Source organism: Pogona vitticeps, chromosome 12 (assembly GCF_051106095.1).
Source record: "Pogona vitticeps strain Pit_001003342236 chromosome 12, PviZW2.1, whole genome shotgun sequence".
Classification (NCBI taxonomy): Eukaryota; Metazoa; Chordata; class Lepidosauria; order Squamata; family Agamidae; genus Pogona; species Pogona vitticeps.
In genome coordinates, this window is record NC_135794.1 from 2,406,532 (window position 1) to 2,424,927 (window position 18,396).

Below are 18,396 nucleotides of genomic sequence, written 5' to 3' on the forward strand. Positions count from 1 at the left end.
CCTGGAGACTGGAACAAATGACAGGTTGCTGTCTCCAGATAGGCAGACCTAAAAAGAGACTCTTGGGAATATAAAATTGGGCCAAGCCTCCGCTTGACTCGTCCAGCTTCTGTCTGGTGCCCTTTATTTCTAGTTTTCCTATTCCACCACCTCCTTACAAATCACTTCTGGTTTGTTAAATGAAGCTTGCAAAATTGTCAAGACACGGGAAACCAATGTACAGCATCTTATTCAGCTGCAATTCATTGCAACAGCAGAAGATGATCCTAATTAATTGACTCATCAGAATTTCTCTTCCATGAGCAGAGTTTTGTAACACTCCTTTAGAGTCAAAACTGCCCTTTACTTTGAGTATTTCTCAAGTTTATACTTGTGGCTTTCACTGAAATGCTGGTGTAATTCTACAGGAATTCTAAAAATTCAGTTTAAAGTGTGTTGTACAGATTATATGGCTATCCTAAACTTCTTGAATCACAAGGCAGATCAAGTTGACATCTCTCCACCTCCACGCACATTGTGGGGTATGCTGTAGTATAGCCCTGTTCATTTCTGTGGGGCATGTGCAACCAGACTTTTATTCTGTGAACAGTGGCCCCGATCAATAGATCAGCTTTACTCCCCGTTCTCCCCAAATCCTCCTGGACTTAATGGTATCATGGACGCATCCCCAGAACTGGCCATCATGGCTTGCAGTGCATCAGAATCATCAGAATTTACTAGAATTTCCTAGTGAGCAAATGATGCTCTGGTTATGTAAGCTATGGAAAAACATTTGGATGGTTCACCTGGGGCACCAAAATGTCTGGAGCTCATTCTGTCGAATATAATGTTGAATATTACTCAAGTGGCAGTATTTGGGCCAATATTGACATCCTTGTGAGAATTAGTTTAGAAATTATAATGTTTTGATCTCTGCTGGGTAAGTATATGACCTTTGTCATTTCCTGCCCCCTGATAAATCAGTGTACTCTTCATCTTAGAACTGCAGAGCTGGAAGGCACGCTGTGGATCATCGAGTCCAATCCCATTCAGGGAGCCACGGAGGGGAAGCGACCTCCCAACCTCTGGCTCCACAGCCGGAGACCTAAACCCCTGAGCTATCCAGCAGTTTGGACAGCTTGAAAGCCTTGACTCTTGGAAGTCACTCACTAGGCAAAGAGAAAATTAATGCAAAGGTCTGCCCCCAGGAAAGAAACTGGGATCTCTCAGTTGTTCCTAGGTCTTCCACGTACCTGTGCCTACCACAGAAATTATCTAAACAATAAAAAGTTCGAGCCTCTTAATTCAAAATTATTATCAAAAGGGGACCACATTCTGAATACAAGAGTAATTTAAGGGTGTTTGTGTCATAGACATCCTTTCTCCTCCTATTGAAATCCAGATTTTCTCTCTCTACAGAGCTGTGAACTCCGTCTGCAGGCGATAAGCTTACTATAGGCGGTACCCATCTTGGAACGAAATAAATGATACAGGTACTTCTCGTCTTGCCAGGATTTATTGATTTTGTTCAAGCTTAACACAGACTTTCTCACTTCTCAGGAACTTACAGATCTGTGATCTTCCTTTTTAATCCTCACAGATGCAGGGATCCATCTTAACACCCAGCGTCAACAAAGACCCACCTCCAAAGTTTGCCATGTATATCAAGCTCCTTCTGTTTCAGACTGTATCTCCTTTATCTCTTTAAAGGGTTCGAATAAAACACAGAGATGGTGTGAATGATCCTTATTAACTTTGCTTACAAACCAATTTGGAGGTCATTTAAGAACCTACTAGTCATTTAAAATCAGGGATAGCTAACAGGGCAGCCTGTAAACTGGATGTGGTTCCTCAAAGTCACATTCCTTGGCACAGATTCTGGAAAGATGAGAGCCTGCTGTGCCAATCTGCCTCTCGGGCAGGTCTTTCAGGACACACTGATTCATGGCTTTGGTGGTTGTAGGATCTATGCACATGGTGGAACTCCGCAGCTGTAAAACATGGGCTGCTAGGGGAAGCCAATTTTATGATAGAGCCTGGCCATTTCTGGGCCAGGGGGATTAAAGCAGATGATTCGGACAGAATCTCCTGGGAAACTTTGTGGCCGTTCACAATAAAAATGTTGGGCGTCCCATATCATGTTTTTAATGGAAGAATGTATAATCCTTGCTTTATGAAATTGCAATTGTATGGATTTATTTTATATTGTTTTGGTCTTGCTTGTCCTTGACCGTAATAAAGTTATCCTATCCTTGGGCATCCCATATTGGAAATAATTCAGCGGCTAAAGTGAATTTGGTGATAGGTTTGATGTTCATCTGCATGTCTGGGTAGTTTTCTTTCTCAACACGTAGCTACATGTTGAGCATATATCCAAGGCATTCTATATTTGGAAGCTGAACATAAAGAACGTTCGTATGCACTGAATCTGAGCTTTGAAACCATCCTTTTGGGTTCTGTTAAACTCATTTCAATATTGTTGGTGTTGGTCCCAGGCAGCCACCCATGCAGAGTCCTGTTTTCACATTCTATTTTAATTTTGCAGCAGACAAGAATTGTATATGCCATAGCCATGCATGAATGGATTTCATTTTGAAGCACCATGAAAGAAGAAAAAAAGAGCTAATTGATCCAACAGATCTATATATTCAATTACTGGATCAGACTTTTTAAACATCTTGGGTCAGGATTTGTCAATCTGGCTTCCACCTCCTGTTATGCTTAGGAAATTCCATATTCGTACGTGAGGTCTGCACTCTTTTGTAATCTCTAACGTTTCTATTATTGGGAGTGTTTTTTTAAAAAAATGTTTGGATGTTTATCACCTGCCCCCAGAGTCCTCTGGATAAGAAAAGACACAAATCAAAGCCTGCTGTGCGTTTTGCATGGTATAATTTTGCAGTCTGGAGGGAATTCTTGGCCAGTTGAGTCTCCACCCACTCAAATATATTCCCAACTTCCCTCCTGTATTCACTCTGTGTTTCTTCTCTTTTCCACTTCTCTACTAAGGAATTATTGGTTTAAAAACAATATGAACAGTGAGACAGGAGAAGGCAAACAAGGAAAAAGTTAAAGCTGCCCCACCCTTGTTAGGGGCAAGGGAACATATGTAGGTCAGAAAAAAATTAAAATCTTCTTTGGTTTATGAAAATTAATTCTGTGGCTACTTTGTTAATGCCAAAGCCAGAGATATGCCCAAGAATATATTGTCTTCATGTTTCAAGTGTTGGTCTTTTGGTATACTTATAGCTAGATTTGATCTTAAAGAAGAAGGTGGGATGGAAATATCAATATAGCTCTCCACTCCAGGAACACCAGAAGGTGCCTTCATATAAAACTATGCAGCCATCAGCAGTAATAGATGGCCACATGGCAGTTTATTTAAGAACAGATTATTTCCTGTAAATAAAGTGCATGTAAAAAATGAGCAAAATAAAGCAAATTTCATCTGAGGAGTTCTAACCCTGGATTAATAGCTGATGCAATAACATATTTGGGAATGATTTCATTCCAGTCTCCTTTCAAGGAACATTTAACTTTACACAACACACAATGTGGTCAAGAACGCTTCTATGATATCAATGTAAATTCTCCCATCTAACAAATTTATGATACTTTCTCAGAATTAAAAAAAAAGCACATGATGACGGTTGATGAAGAAATTTGTGATGGTTTCCCAGCAGTTATTGCTCAGTTGTTGACATCTTACCTTTCTATTGCTCTGTATTAGATAGTCCATGTTTACGTGTGACCCATATATGTGTGATAAAGCCCTATATAGTAAGACTGGTTCTTCAGAGGCTCCTGCTCTGTGATGCCCACCCCCAGTTCAAATATCTCAAATTCCTCTAAATTTTTAGTCCCTTTTTCTTTTTTGTGAAATCCAGAGCTGAAGGGATTATTAACTGAAAGCAACTGGCATTTATTAATTTCTCTGCCAGCTTTTAAAAAACTGAACGCCATCTCCTAGCTAGGGATTCTTGAGACCCTTTACTTTTCCCCTCCACAAAAAAAAAAAAAAACTATACTTCTGTAATGAAGAGTCGTTGACTAGATTCTTGGGTGTGGTTGGCGGCTCTTGGCTGAGCAGGTGCCAGCTAACTGCATGTGTACATTTTGCAGCTGCCCTGTAGCCCAAATGGCCAGCGGACGCAGAGCCCACAAAGTTCCTCTGAACCTTGGCACTGGCCAAGACATGGTCGTGGAACAACGGGACCATTGTTACTGAACAGGGACGTTAAACACCCAGTGGCAATGCTCTGAGAGATTAGCACTCTTAAATTATTCCCTCCTCTGAAAATGCTCAACAACAAAGCTCCTTCAATGAGTCATAACAGAATGTCATGGATGTGCCCTTGTTGTTGGTTTTCATTAAAGTTGGCCATTTGTTTGTTTTTCCTTTCTTTCAGGAAGATAGATGGTCCTTGATAACAAATGGGATTTCGGTCCTCGTTTCAACAGAAGTGCTTGATCTCATGATTTCATTATTATTACATGAAGACAGAGAATTAAGTTGCAGCTGCAGTGGAGTACCAGATGTACACGATGCTCATTAATGTGAGTTTTCTCATTCCCCCTCCCCTGGTAAGCTTATTTTGCTTTATGTTCTGGCCTGATCAGGCATGAGAGCTTGAGATATAATAAGGATATTGTGTTGGCGTCCAGAGATGGACGTTTTAATCACTTGTTGCAGTTCTCGTTAGCGTGCCTCATGCACAGTGGGGTTCTGTTGGTTTCGGACTTCATGAACCCACATCTTATAATGTGACTAAATTTTGTTAGATAAAAAAGTTGCAAACCAAGCTTTTCTGCACTGTAGATAGAGTTTACACTTTTACTTGTGGTAGTTCTTTGAAGTCCACACCCTCAGGCCACTCAGATTAGAACCCCATAACATTTAATACGATTTGGAGATGTTTTATGGACTCCATGAAGAAAAAAAAATAACAGCAGGAATGTTACATTAAGTGCGGTCATGGTTTTCAATCATCCAGTTAATGCAGCTTGGCAATTTCTTTTATGCAGACAACCCCTACTCCGCCTCACCCAATATGCCTGCCTCCCACGGTGCCATAATTTTTGTGGCTGGTGTGATTCCCAAATTGTTCTCCAAAACGGAAGTTTCCACCCTGGCCAATTACAGAGCGACAATGTGCCATATGATTAAAGGGCAGTGACTTCCACATTCTGCTGTACATATTTGCCTCTTCTACTCCCGAGAAGTCCCAAAGAGGCAAGATGGAAGGAAAGAACGGTTCTGGCAGCTCTAATCCAGAAAATCATGTTTTCAGTTTGTGTGCTTTGGAAAGGGAGTTGAGTATGAAGATGGCACTGTCTGGAGTTGGAAAGAGAAGTGAACGTCTCCATTCCTCCTCCTCCTCCTCCGTCAAGTTTGACGGATTTTTTTTTGTTCAAGCAAAGAGACAAACATTCCTTGTATTCCAGAGCAGTTCCGTTTTCAAAGAGGCATAACCCTAATCCAGCGTCACTTAAGAGGTCAGCTACGGTTGTCCAAGCTTTGCCAATCAATGGCCAGATTCAACTGTAACTACCGGGGACAATCATGGCGCCAGAACACCACAGCCTGGCAACTGGATGCAGTGCTTTCGATTTCCCAGCCTGGCTGAAGAACAAATGAGCCAGCTCAGAAGCCAGGAAACAGTTACAGAATCGCTCGGGACACAAAGAAGACCCAAGCGGCTCATGGCATCCTCCTCTGCTTCCCTGCATCCCAGCCAAACACCCCCACAAACCATCTGCATCGCCCTCGCAGAGGTCCCGCCGTACAAAGTCCCCATTGTGTTCCGCATGCAAGTAATACCTATGTATATTTCAGCAGACGTAATGTACTGTGGTAAGTCAATGGGGCAATTACAGGCCATGTGCACAGAGCACATCAAAGGGGGTGATTGGGTTTCTTTCCACATGTCTGAAAGAACTGGGTTTTGCCTATTTAATGTACTTTAGAACACTGTCAAGTTTCACCGTTCGTTAGCATTTTCTGCGTTGTGTCTGACAGGGTTCGACTGTTTGTTTTATTTTGCTTTTCATTTGCCTTCTGGTGGGAAAGAAACCAGCCTTCTGAATCCACCATTCTGTTCCACTTTGATAAGGCTTAAATTATTTTTATTTATTTATTTATTTAGATGACTAGCCCGCCTCTTTCCTGAGGCCTAAGGGTGAAACAAAAACACGCACATAAAATACTGGTCCAAAGAAAATCAGACACAGTCAAATATGAAACAGAAGTCCAGCCACAAAAACCAAGGACAATTAAAAAAATATGCCAGGGCATGCAGGGTAGGGCCTTCACAGGGAAGGGAAAGATCACTCGCTATCAAGACGATTCGGGCAACCAGATTTGTCTCAGCTCAGTTGGCAGCGGATGATTTCCACAATCCATGGCTGTGATAAACTACCCGAGTGATGAGGTTTCAGGGTCTATTAGAGATGCTAGATGTCATTTGGGAAATGGACACCCAGATTGTCTCCCAGTTCCAAACTAATCTTTCTCCTGGTCCATGATGATATTTATGCCTTTCTGGTCCTCTGTGAAAAAAATCCATTCCCACGAATGCTCTACTCTACCCTTTTTTGTACTTTCTCTTTCTTCCTGTCCTTTCTCTTCGCTAAATCTGAAATTAGCAGTCCTGTAGCCACAGACTTTGATGATTTAGTCAATGACTGTGCAGCAGAAAAGAGGCATGAACTACAATTTCTGAGGCTAAATTTTATACATCCCATCATACATGAACTGGCCTTCAGGATTGGGGGGGGGTTGAGTGTCCAGCCAGCTGGCAAGGTTGGTGTCACAGCTTAACTGTTGTCCTTGGAACATGGTGCTCAGTCTGCCAAGTGTGCAGAGGACCCCAAGAGCAGAGGTGACACAGCCCTGTTTCGACGGACTAGCTTGCTAGTTTGTTTGGCGCTTGGCTGTTCCCTCGTAATATTATTTACTCAAGTAACAAACCAGCTTGTTATTCCCCTGATGCCAAGCTAGAATTCTTCAAGCAGCTGATGAGTTCCCTATTGCAATTGGCCTTGGCTGTTGTTCCTCTTCCCCATTCTGACAACAGACTGAGTTATGCAAGGCCATGTGCGTCCAGTTACTGCAGTGTTTTCTGTGGGGTTCTTGGTGACCTGCTGGAAATCTGTGACTACATTCATCTGCAACCACAGCATAGATGTTTTGGTCCTGTAGATGAAAATCATGGATTTTCAGTACATCCCTACTATGAAGCAGCAGGTGGTCATGGGTGCAGCCGTGCCTCGTCCGTGTTCTTGAGACGTATTTCTGGACAAAACCTAGCTATCAAACATAAAGGGTGAACAACGTGAGATACTACACTCTCCTACACCACTGTTTTCCTTATGTTCATGGAGGGGGGGAAGAGTTGTCAGTTTAATCAGGAGCTTAAAGCCTTACGAAATTCAGTGCTTGCAATGGTACGATTAGCAGAGCAACCCCACCATTTATGATTCAGAAGCAATCCTTTAGCACACCAAGGCCATTGTCTAAGCCCAGCCCCTCCTTGTTCCTTAAGCAGAGAGGGACAGTGAATAGAGGCAATTATTTTAGGCTCTGGCTTTCTTCCACCCAGTTAGCAATTCATAAGTCTTTGCTTTCGTTCTGAAATGTACTCCTGGCCAAAATGCAAATGTACAGTACAAGTTATGCTTTCTCGTGCACTGTACTTTTTTCTTCCATGAACGGTTCTCATAACACAAGCTCATATTTGCTCTTTTGGACAGACATCAATATATTCTTTTGGCAGACGAGGTTTCATCGGCATATTTGCCAGAAGCACAAACCCTCGCATAGACACCCATGATGTGTCCTTCTTCTCCATAGTACGTGTGAGCTGTGTCCTGCATGCTGGAGACGGCTTTCTGCAAACACACGGGCTAATCTGGCAGTTAGAAGCAATGCCTTTAACACCTGCTCAGTCGCTGCAGAGTCTCTCAGGAAAGATGCTATAGCTTTCAAAACAAAATGCAAAGGCTGGGCTAGAAGTTAGCAAGAACTAGACTTGAGAAAGCTTCCTGTAACAAACAAAAAAGGAAAAAGGAAAAAAGAAAAAAAAGCATAAGGTAGATGCCAACTTCAGAAGGACTGAACTGCTGGACTCCATCAAAGGACCCTGTCAAAGGATGTTGACCGCAGGCAAGGCAGTGTTCTTAGATAGTTCCTGTTAAGCTCCAAGAGAACAGAAGGGGAGTCGCCTTGATGGATTAGACCCCATCAGGGTCCATGTAATCCACCTATGGAGCTTCTCTTTGTAGCCCACTCAAAGCCTTTGTGAAGGTCACAAACCAGCATGGAAACAAAAGGCCTTGATCCTTCACAACATCCAAAGGCAAGGCACTTTTTTCGGAGCTTGGAGAAGCCATTTATTTGGACTCCTAGAATGGTGGGAAGACACAAGAGTGGAGCTTCCAATGCTCTGGAACCATCATGGCTAACAATAGAAGCAACCAATGCTCCGAACAGCTGCTTTTGACTCATCTGCCCTTCAGTGGCGGTCAATGTACCGCCAAGATGCCCAGGACAGAATGTTTGCCCTTTTGTAGTTCCTGCTGTGGGAAGGAAACTCCCCCCCCCCACACACACAAACACATTTCCTTGGTGCCTGCAAGGTGCTAGATAAAATGATCCATGTGTGAGGCAAGGTAACACAAAACCTCTGTCTTCTTTGAAAGAAATGAACAAACTCCTTCTAAATTGCAGTCTGGAGTTTCATGCAGGTGAATAGGATCCAAGTAAAATCTACTTTAATCATGCCCACTAAGATTGTGAACTTTTTATTATTATTATTATTATTATTATTATTATTATTATTATTATTATTATTATTATTATTATTATTATTATTATTATTATTATTTATTATTATTATTATTATTATTATTATTATTATTATTATTATTATTATTATTATTATTATTATTATTATTATTATTATTATTATTATTATTATTATTATTATTATTATTATTATTATTATTATTATGCCCCCACCCAAGCTGTAGCACAGGCTGTTTCTGAATCTGAAAAGCAGTTTGTGCGGATCTGCTGGCCACTGGTGGGAGACCAAAGAGAGGACAGCAGACAGCTACCCTGCCTTCATGCAACTAGGGTTGTAGCCCCAAGCAGCAGCTAATGTTTAACGAGGGCCTGTATTTTGAAATGGGAAAGGATGGAAGGGCGGCTTGGCTTCGCTCACAGCAGGAGCGGCCCCTTGTGAGCAGGGGACACAGGCAGAGGGCAAATTAACCATCTCCTCCCCAGGCAGAATGGCAGGAAAGGAAGCCTTTGGATTGTCTCCTGCAGGAAGGGGTCGTGGCTTAGTGACAAAGTCCCTGCTTTCCATGCAGAAAGCCCTCGGTGCAATCTCTGACCTCGAAAGGAGAAGGCAGTCAATGATGTGAAGTGGCTCTCCATACTCAAAGCCCTAGAGAGTGCCTGTGGGCCAGACTAAACAAGATGTATCAAGGTGTCTGTGTGCAGCAGGTCCCTATGTTCTGTCAGCCACAAACTCCTACATGCCTCAGGCAGCTAGTGGCACAGCAGAGATGTGCCTGGCCCTGGCTAGTGTGACACCATAACGGACTCTCAGGGACTGGAATGCTTGCTTGGAAGTCTGGCTCACCCATCAAGTGACTTTCTCTCTTCCACTTTTTTTATAATTCTTGAGAATCTGACTGTCACAATAGCGCGAGAGTAGAGTTATGGGAAAAAGCCTCCAGCTGCACACACACACACACACACTCAGGCACACAGACACACACACACATTGCTTTCCTGTTTTTGTGGTTATAGTGCATAGTTAAGTAACATTTCGTTTCTCGGCAGAACTGCTCAACCCATCTTTTCTCTGAAGTGCCAGTGCTGCAAGAGGAGCCTGTATGTACATCAGGAACCTTGCCACAAAACCTGGCAGTCTTTCCCTCTCATTCATTAAGGGTGACTGGGCCTTGCTGTTCAAACCGTAGACGGCGGGAGGCACTCGGTGGGAATTATTCAGCCACGGGGGGCAGTCCCTTCCAACTGAAGCATTCCATAATTGTCTTCCGTGAATGTTGAAAATTATGCCAAACAACGGTGCCATGATAAATAGGAGTTCTTTCCAGTGTCAGCCTTGTTGAAATGAAAAGGGACTGTGAAATGACATGATGGAGCTTGTTGGTGGGACTGATGAGGAAGAACTTGCCCAGGAAGTCTGTGGTTAGAATTGGAGGCCTCTTTCCCCACCACCACCAAGAAACAAGTTTGATGCAGCCGTCGTATATAAATAGCTGTTGTTCACTGTCAGAGAAGAACAGACACCCTGATAAAGGTCTAGAACAGCTTGTAAGAGACAGGGAGGCAAGTTACAGTATTTTGCAGATGACAAAGAAAACCAAGGGTTGCAGACTTTATAAAAACCAAGGCCGTGTTTTCTTAAAAGGAAAATATAATTGCCCTAAAATCTGCAGTTACCAAAACAGCCTCGCTGGCATGTGAAATGACAGGCTGTGTACTACATGGCGCTTTCACATGGATGTGCATGCCTGTGCACTCGCTCAGCATGTTTGCTCATTAAGGATACCAGGCATCTTCCAGCAACCACCGCCTGGATTAGGCCTTGCAAAAGCACCAATGACAGACGCAGCTGGCATAAGGTCCAGAAAGAAGGGTATGTCTTCAGTCAGTTTGGAGATGGCAAATATGAAAGCTGCTTTGCCTTTGCTTTGTCACAGCTGGTTCAGGAAAAAAGGTTTCGTGTGCCTGTCAAGGGTTAGCCCGGGGATAAGGAATCAGCCTCCAGGTTTGCTGGAGGACTATGATCAGATAGCTTTGGTTGGAGAACGGAGGTGATAAAGCAGAGGACACTGTTCCTTCCAGATCCGGAAGGGCTCCATCACCCACCCACTCCAGAGAGCTCAGCAGCCTCTGCTAGTCCAACTCCAGAGGCTTGCCGGCAGAGCCTTTGTCCGGGCCCTGGTCTGATTTAGACTTCACTGCCACCGTCCCTGGTGGCTTCTCTCACATCAAGAGCAAGAACCCATATGCATCACCAGAAAGGAGGACAAAAGGACACTGGGAAACATAAAACTGCATAGGCTAATTTACAGTACAGTACTTGTGGGAAACGAGAAACAATATTCTGATTTAAACAGAACTACCCTTCAAGACGGGGAGACTGTGAACTGTCTGCCTGCGGGGTCTGCTGGTCAGGTATTCATTGTGGACGATGAGCCCCTTCAAGGTCCCTGTTCTCCCTCCATATTGCTTTTTATCTTTAAATCAGATTTGGACCGCGCGGCCCTTCACATGGAGGACACTCTCCTAAGGAGGATTGTTTTTTCGCAGCCCTGCAAACAAAGAACTGTCCTCACTAAAAGGTCATTTTGCCACCTTATCACCATCTGTACAGGCTGTTTCCTGCCAGGCTGGGGGGAGAAAAACCATCTCTCCTTCATTCTCTTTCTCTCTAACACACATTGCACATGTGCTCATCTCCACAGCTTCTGGTGAGCTCTCGGAGACTGGTGGGCCCCAAATATCCAACCAGCAGATTCGCTATGCACGCTGGCAGAGGGTTTTTGAGAGATGCCCCTTCTAACTGTTCCAAACTCTGCAACACACAGTGCTGACGTGAGCTTTTTGGACTATTTCTCCTTCCTTCTGTCTGCGTGTTCCCAGCATATACCATCTCAGGGCAAGGATGGCTCACCGGGCACCGGCAGAAAGCCTGCAGGAGATGGTGCAATGCATTAAGAGGACTACATAGTTTGGAATCTTCCTTCTCTGTGTGTTTGCCTTATTAGCTGAACAAGTCATGTTTCTTCATCTGTTGTGCCCAGCCTCTCCTCCAACAAAGTCTTTCGGGATAACTGTCCATCTGTGCTTTTCGTATGGCTTACCCACATGCCCCTTGGGCTTCAGTAATTAATTAACAGGTGAAAGTGCATGGTGCCCCAGGTCTGGCCTGTAGGTGAACTGTGAAATTCCTCTCTATTCTCCCATTATGCAAAGTCAATTATTCCTACCTTGTCTCCCATTCAGTCACTTGCTGATCCATGAAAGACCTTCCCCTCTTCTTGGCCCCGCTTTCCAGAGCCTCATCGGCTGGGAGAGAACAAGTTGGTCAAAGCATGTTCTGGCATAATGAGCCCTCTTTATTGGCAAGGTGTTTAGGCAGCCATGATTGCAGTGCGACTCCTCTCGGCCTAAAGGGCTGTGCCACACATGGCTGTGTCCTAAAACATAAGCCGGTAGTGTGGAAAATACTGCATATAATATTCAGAGAGACAGACAGACAGACACAGAGAGAGAGCTCCATGCTGATGCAAAAATGGGGTGATCATCACTAATCATGAGAGGGGTGTTCTTTGTAGCCCTCCTGAAGACTGTTTTATGCTGCCCTGTAATGCTCTGTTTAGCAGAGGAGTTCTAGCAGGCGCCCTCCTCTTAGCAGAGTGTCATGGGGGGGGGGGGAATGCTCCAAGTCCCTCTGCTTTGGAACCATTTAATGTGAAACAGGCCTGTGTTCCCTTGCATCAGGGTTAGCCCTGTGACTTTCATGGAGAGAAACGCAGAGGCAGAACTGCACAATCTGGCTCTGGGCCCCTGCATGAGCCTGCAAAGGCCCAGAGGGGAGAGGTTGTTCAAAGTCCACAGAGCAAAACATCTGCATGTTAGGTGGCTGGAGAGTAAACACAGAATGGGTGTGGGAGTGTGAGAGAGAGGTCTCTACCTTTTAAAGTGCAGAGCTGTTTGCCGCCGCTGCTGCTGCTACTACTACTAATATTACTACTGTTATCACTGCTGCTGCTGCTGTCCTTAGATGACCTGCTGCTGATCAGCTCCTCCAGACCCCATGGAGCTATTAATATGCACAAAAGAGGGAGGGCTCACTCTGTATTGAGCAGGCAGTGGGCCCTTCCCTCCCTGTTTGGAGACAGGGAGAGCTATCACTTGCCGGAAACCCCCACCCTCACCCAACCCTTTCTGGCTCAGGCTTCAGCTGTAGTAAATGTGTTCTTTACAAAAGGGATTGTGCAAGCCCTTGGCAGACTTCAGACAAGTTGCTTTGGTGGTGGTTGGTTGCTTTTGGGGCGGGAGCACTGCAAACTTCCCTGTCAGCCTTGGCCACTTATTGTAGAGACTGGGTTCAGTTCTTCTGGTGTCTTTTTCTTTTCTTTTTAAAACAACGTTTCCCTAATTCTAAATGTAGGAGAAAGCAAAACTGCCAAATTGGCCCATCCGTGCCTATTGCCCTTGTCTCAAATTGTCATCTTGGCAGATTCTAAGGATTGGGTGAGTGGTTTTAAGAGGGGTGGGGAGGTGTCTGATACTTAAATTCCAGATGCACTGAAGTAGAAGCGACAACAATATTTAGCAGAAATATAGCTCGGGGGAGAATTCAGAACTAGAGGGAGCGTGGCCTAGTGGGAGGACAGAGTCACAACCCCTGGCACCTCCTGTTAGAAAAGAACAGGTGATCGAAAGGAGTCATGACGTGAGATCCAGGTGAACTGCTGCCTGTCACCATAGACCAGGCCAACCTGTTGCCTACAACTTGTTGCCTTCCAGATGTGTTAGATTACAATGACTGGAGATGATGGAGATTGTCTTCGACCTCTGGAAGGGCAACAGGTTGGTGGAGCAGCAAGTGGGCATCACTAGGCTAAATCAGTGAACAATTTGACCTCGGTCTAAAGCAGCTTCCTAAAATATTTCTCATACCATTAGTTTGGTACAAAACGGGACGTGGCCTGTTCATGTGTTGAGCACATGCATTCCCCAGCCCAAGCGCTGGCTGTACTCCATTGTTCATTCATTCTGATCCGTAGGGTGACAGCAGTGATGATGACAGCAGCAACAGAAGAACAGAAAGTGGCTGGAGATGACGTTTTTCCACATGACGGCAGCATAACCGTGACTTCCAAAAGCTAGCCAAAACAGGTGGCTCTACTGTTCTCTGCTGAAAGGTTCTCAGGCATGGAATTCGAAGGGTCTCCATAACTGAGAGTGGAGTATATCTCTCTCGGTCTTTCCACACTCTTGCTTCCTGAACCAGATGCAAAGAAAGTATCACTGCAAAGGACTCTTGGGTCTGAAAGGCAGGCAGAATCTCAGCTATACTGGGCTTTGTTGACTATAATCCTCCCCAGTGTCCCCGGAAGGAACTCGCAAACCATTGCGAAAGGTAGTTCAATTTGCCTGAAAGATATTTCTAGCTTTTTAGCACATTGGCCTAGGGTAAAGCAGTCTGCCTTTTGGCTTGCAGGTCCATGGAGGTGAGCTCTCCAAAATTTGAAAACTCTCTGATTTACAAGTGATTATAAATGCATCCCAGTGCCTCTGTTTTCGCTTTGGCTTGACTCACCCCTTTTAGGGGGTAGGTGTTTACACTCTGCATCAAAACTTCCCTGAATTTCTTGCAGACATGAAAGTGCTACCATGGATCATCTGTCGGAGATGATTCCTCCTCTCATCACCTTAGCCAATTATCTAACAGTGGGAAGCAAGCTAGAAGGTGATATAAGCCTACCATGTGCTTCCTCGGGCTTAAGCTGATAGTATGAATTCACCTGGGGAAAACACAGCCTCCACTTTGACATATCACAGAGCTGAGTTTGGGGTCCTGCGTTGTGTTGAGTTTTAGCCTAAAGAGAGTTGAGCTTTCTCTCTCTCTCTCTCATTCTCTCTCTCATTCCCCCCCTCTCTCTCATTCCCCCCCCTCGTACCACAAGAAGATGCAAGAAGCATCACAACATGGATGATTGTTTGATGGCTATTCCACTATTCCATTCTTTAAGTCTTGAGAGCTAGCCATGCCTCAAATCCCCCTTCTGTCCTGAACTTGAGAAGGGCAGAAAAGACAACTGTGGTTATGAGAATTGGTGGAAGGAATCATGCATATTCTCTGTTTTCTACAATTAATATGCTTGGTCTGAATGCAGCACTTTAGAGTTTTCAAAGCTGTTCACAGATATGATCCCAGCCCTGATCTGCTGTAAAGCGAGGGCTGTCATTCCTGGGGCAAGGCGCTGGCTTTGCTTGCAAAGGACTGTACAAGAAGCAATTTTTAAAACTTTCTTTTACATAAAATATTTGTGCAAGTAAAAACAAGAAAGAAAAAGAAAAGGCACACTAGCCTGATGAAGTATCTGGAGTCTTGTACTCCTTTCTGTGTTACGCTAGTTTTCTTCTACTTACAGGGAAGGTTTAAAAAAAAAAACAATCCAGGGAAGCATTGAAAAGTGGCACCCACCACTTAGAGAGGGACCAGTCATTCTACCACCTGCTCAGAGCCTGGAAGACTCACTTTTTTTTAGATGGCCACAATCAGAATCCTGTAGTCAAAATCCCAGACAGAAAGCATAGTCCTTACTTGTCGTCTGTGTCGTAACGTCTGCTGTCCTTTCCCATGCCTCATCACAGCAAGAGACTTTGGCTACAGGGGGCCATTTTGAATGCAGAAACAACCCCAGCAGAAAACGTGATTTGGGGCTAGAAAAGATCTAAGGTGCTTTGCGGCTTGACTAGAGATGTGGACAGAGGTTGTCTGATAACGCATGACTACCTGCTATCCAAGCATTGTACCCCAGCCATTTGAACTGTGTTCTAGAGGGTCTTGGGGTTTTTCTCGGAAGCTTATCGGGGACTCCTAAATAAGAAGAGTAGTTAAAAGCAGACAAATATCTGTGAAAAGGATCCTGGAAACCGTCTTACACAAATTCAGTTGGCTAGTTCATTAACATTGACCACCATAGGAGTGGCAGTGGTTCTCCAGATTTGCAGGCATGGAGGTTGCCCAGCCTTCTCTGAAGATAACCAGGGCCAGGGCCTTCACATAAAGTCAGTCGGCAACCAGTGCTGGATGAACACATGAGATCAAGCGAACAACAAGCAGGAGCGGGTCTTGTTTCGTAGCGCTGCCCCACCTGCAGAAGAGTCCTTCTGAGCGGCTTTCCTGACACTTGGCCTGAAGAGCTGCAGGTATCAGGCTAAGCCCTTGCTCCTTTGCCCAGGTTTTTCTTTGGTCAAAGAGGTGATGGCTACGATGTTGCCACTATCCTTCCTTCCTAAACAGCTCAGTGTTTTGTCACTGGTTATTTTTCTGTTTGTAATTTTGTTATTTGGAGAGAGAGAGAGAGAGAGAGAGAAAGAGAGAGAGAGAGAGATTCCCTAAATTTGCACAGTATGGGAGCTTGTCCAATCCGGATGGTTTGTGACCCTTCTCCTCCTCCTCCTCCTCCACAATAGTGCGAGCCACACAGCTTGGCACCAAATACTATCCCAGACCAGCAGCTGCCAGAGTGTGTGACGTAGGTTGAGTATAATAACACCCGTTCTTTTCCTGCCTGGGCCAAGAGATCTAGGCTATTATTGCAAAAGGAGCGTGAGTCAGACAGAAGCAGAGCAAGCTGGGAGTGTCTTTTGTTGCAGTTGCCTTGCCTGCTTTGGCTCTGCTTGGTTTTTGGGCGGGCGGCGGTGGGGGGGGGGGTTGCGACAAAAATAGGCTTTTATCGGCCCTGTTGTAGAGCAGATCCTGGTTTCCAGAAGGGTCTTTATCCACGGGCACACACCTTCCCTTCTGTCTCCCCGCAGTCTTGGTCTCCAGCAAATCAGACCACGGCAGCAACAGTTTATGTTAATAGGGCAGAAGTAATCTCTTAAGTGCAGCAACGCCCTCAGCCTGCTGAACTCCCTGCATTAAAGCAGCAACCTCGAGGGTGCCTTCGTAATGTGCTGCGCTGCCCTTTGCTCTGAGCAGACGGGCAGCTTTGGTCTGCAGAATGCTTTATGAACCCCTTGAGCCCTGAGGTGCCACGTTATTCTTCCAAAGTGCCCACCAGCAAATTCCCCAGGCGTCATAAACAAGAGCTTTCTGTCAAGGCCTGGTAAAGGATCATGCAAACAAGGGGCTCCGGTCTCCTAAACAAAGCTTTATCAGCCCTAGGGAAAAGGAGGGCAGCTGAGAACCATGCCTGGAGACAATCAAGTGTTGTGGTTGATAAATAGGGGAGCGCCCGCCAAATTCATTACTTCGGGAAGAAACAGGCCACATTCTCAAATGTATATCTTGGCCATAGAGAGGCAATGGAGGGAACCAAGCCAAAAGGGGGTATGGGGGTCATCTAGACAATGTAGGACAAATCACTTTTCACCTTTTCCAAGCAACTTTGCAAACATGTCACACACAATGGCTACCCTTGAACAGTCATCATCTCAGCTTCTGCCTAAACACTGGATTTGGCCGCGTGTCCCCTTTTGCAGGGTTGGAAGAGACAGGCTTCTGTCTGAACAGCTGCCAAAGGGCAATCTTTGTTTAGATGGTGGAAGAGCTGCCTTGTCCAAGTCTGGTTTAAACACCGAGAACCAATGGTACCCAGGGATGGTGGTGGAGATTGGAGACCCTGACGTTGCCTATTTACCAGCTGGGCAGCGGACTCAGAAGGCCGAGAGGTGAAGCTCTTTGCGCCCAGGGACCTGCACATTTCAGAGAATGCCTCCCTTTGCCCATTTAGAACCTCTGGGGTTCCCTGCTAATTCTCTCCATGCCACATCTGTGAGCGCAAGCATGACCTTCACAGCGGCTGCTCTGGGCATCTGGGATGACTTATAAAAGGAAAGCTGGTGACGGCTCCTCTCCCTTCCTTGTCTGGAAAGGCTGGCTTACAGAAGCTTATTTTCTTTTTGCCAGGAGTTGTTTTTCTTGGTTTCTGCATAAGTTCATCTCCAATTTTTTTGGTAAATATTTCATCAGACGTTTTTCATTGTGATTTGTATTAACCTGAAGCCTTTGGAGAAGATGCTTCCAAATTTCAATACTGTAAAGACCACGTCCACTGCTATGCGTCTGCCCAGCACCTTCTGAGGCCACACTCTGCCCCTGCAGGGTTTCAAGCTGGCCGAGGTGCAGCGAGCAGGGCTGAGGGACAGAACGTGGTGGGGAAGTTCCCTCACTCACCTGGCTCCCTCGGAGCTCTCTTCCATTGATGAGCAATGGGAATCTAGAAAGCGGCCTTCTCTCCCATCCCTCTTGCCTGATACCACCTCCTCTCTCAGCGTCTCTCAGGGATCTGTGCCCCCTCCTGTGTTTTCTAACCAGAAACATTTGGGATTGAATGTTTGTGTGAGAAAGACCTTCTGCCTGCCAGACACTTCCTTTACCCCTGAGCTGCAGCTCATCTCCAGAGAAGCAGAGCATGAAGTCCTAGACAGGGAGATCTCCCTCGTTGTGATCTGCCCTCCAAGGCCGGCGCTTGCCAAGGCTTCCCACCCCTACCCCAGCCCCACAGAGGCCCTACAAGCCAGTGCCAGCCTTCATCACCCTCCTGCAGCTTTCGTGGCGAGATGGAGGGAGCAGAGCCCTGCCTGTCATTTTCCATGTGCCCTCCCCGGTGGGCCAGGTGCAAATT

At 45.3% G+C, this 18,396-nt stretch overlaps 1 long non-coding RNA gene across 1 annotated transcript; it reads left to right on the forward strand.

Annotated features, from left to right (window-relative positions):
* Window positions 1-1,269: 1,269 nt before the first annotated feature.
* On the forward strand, window positions 1,270-16,847 carry LOC144584581 (uncharacterized). The gene is made up of 3 exons (XR_013538928.1): window positions 1,270-1,472; window positions 4,389-4,536; window positions 5,005-16,847. It is a non-coding gene; the product is annotated as an uncharacterized LOC144584581 (long non-coding RNA).
* The last annotated feature ends 1,549 nt before the right edge of the window (window positions 16,848-18,396 follow it).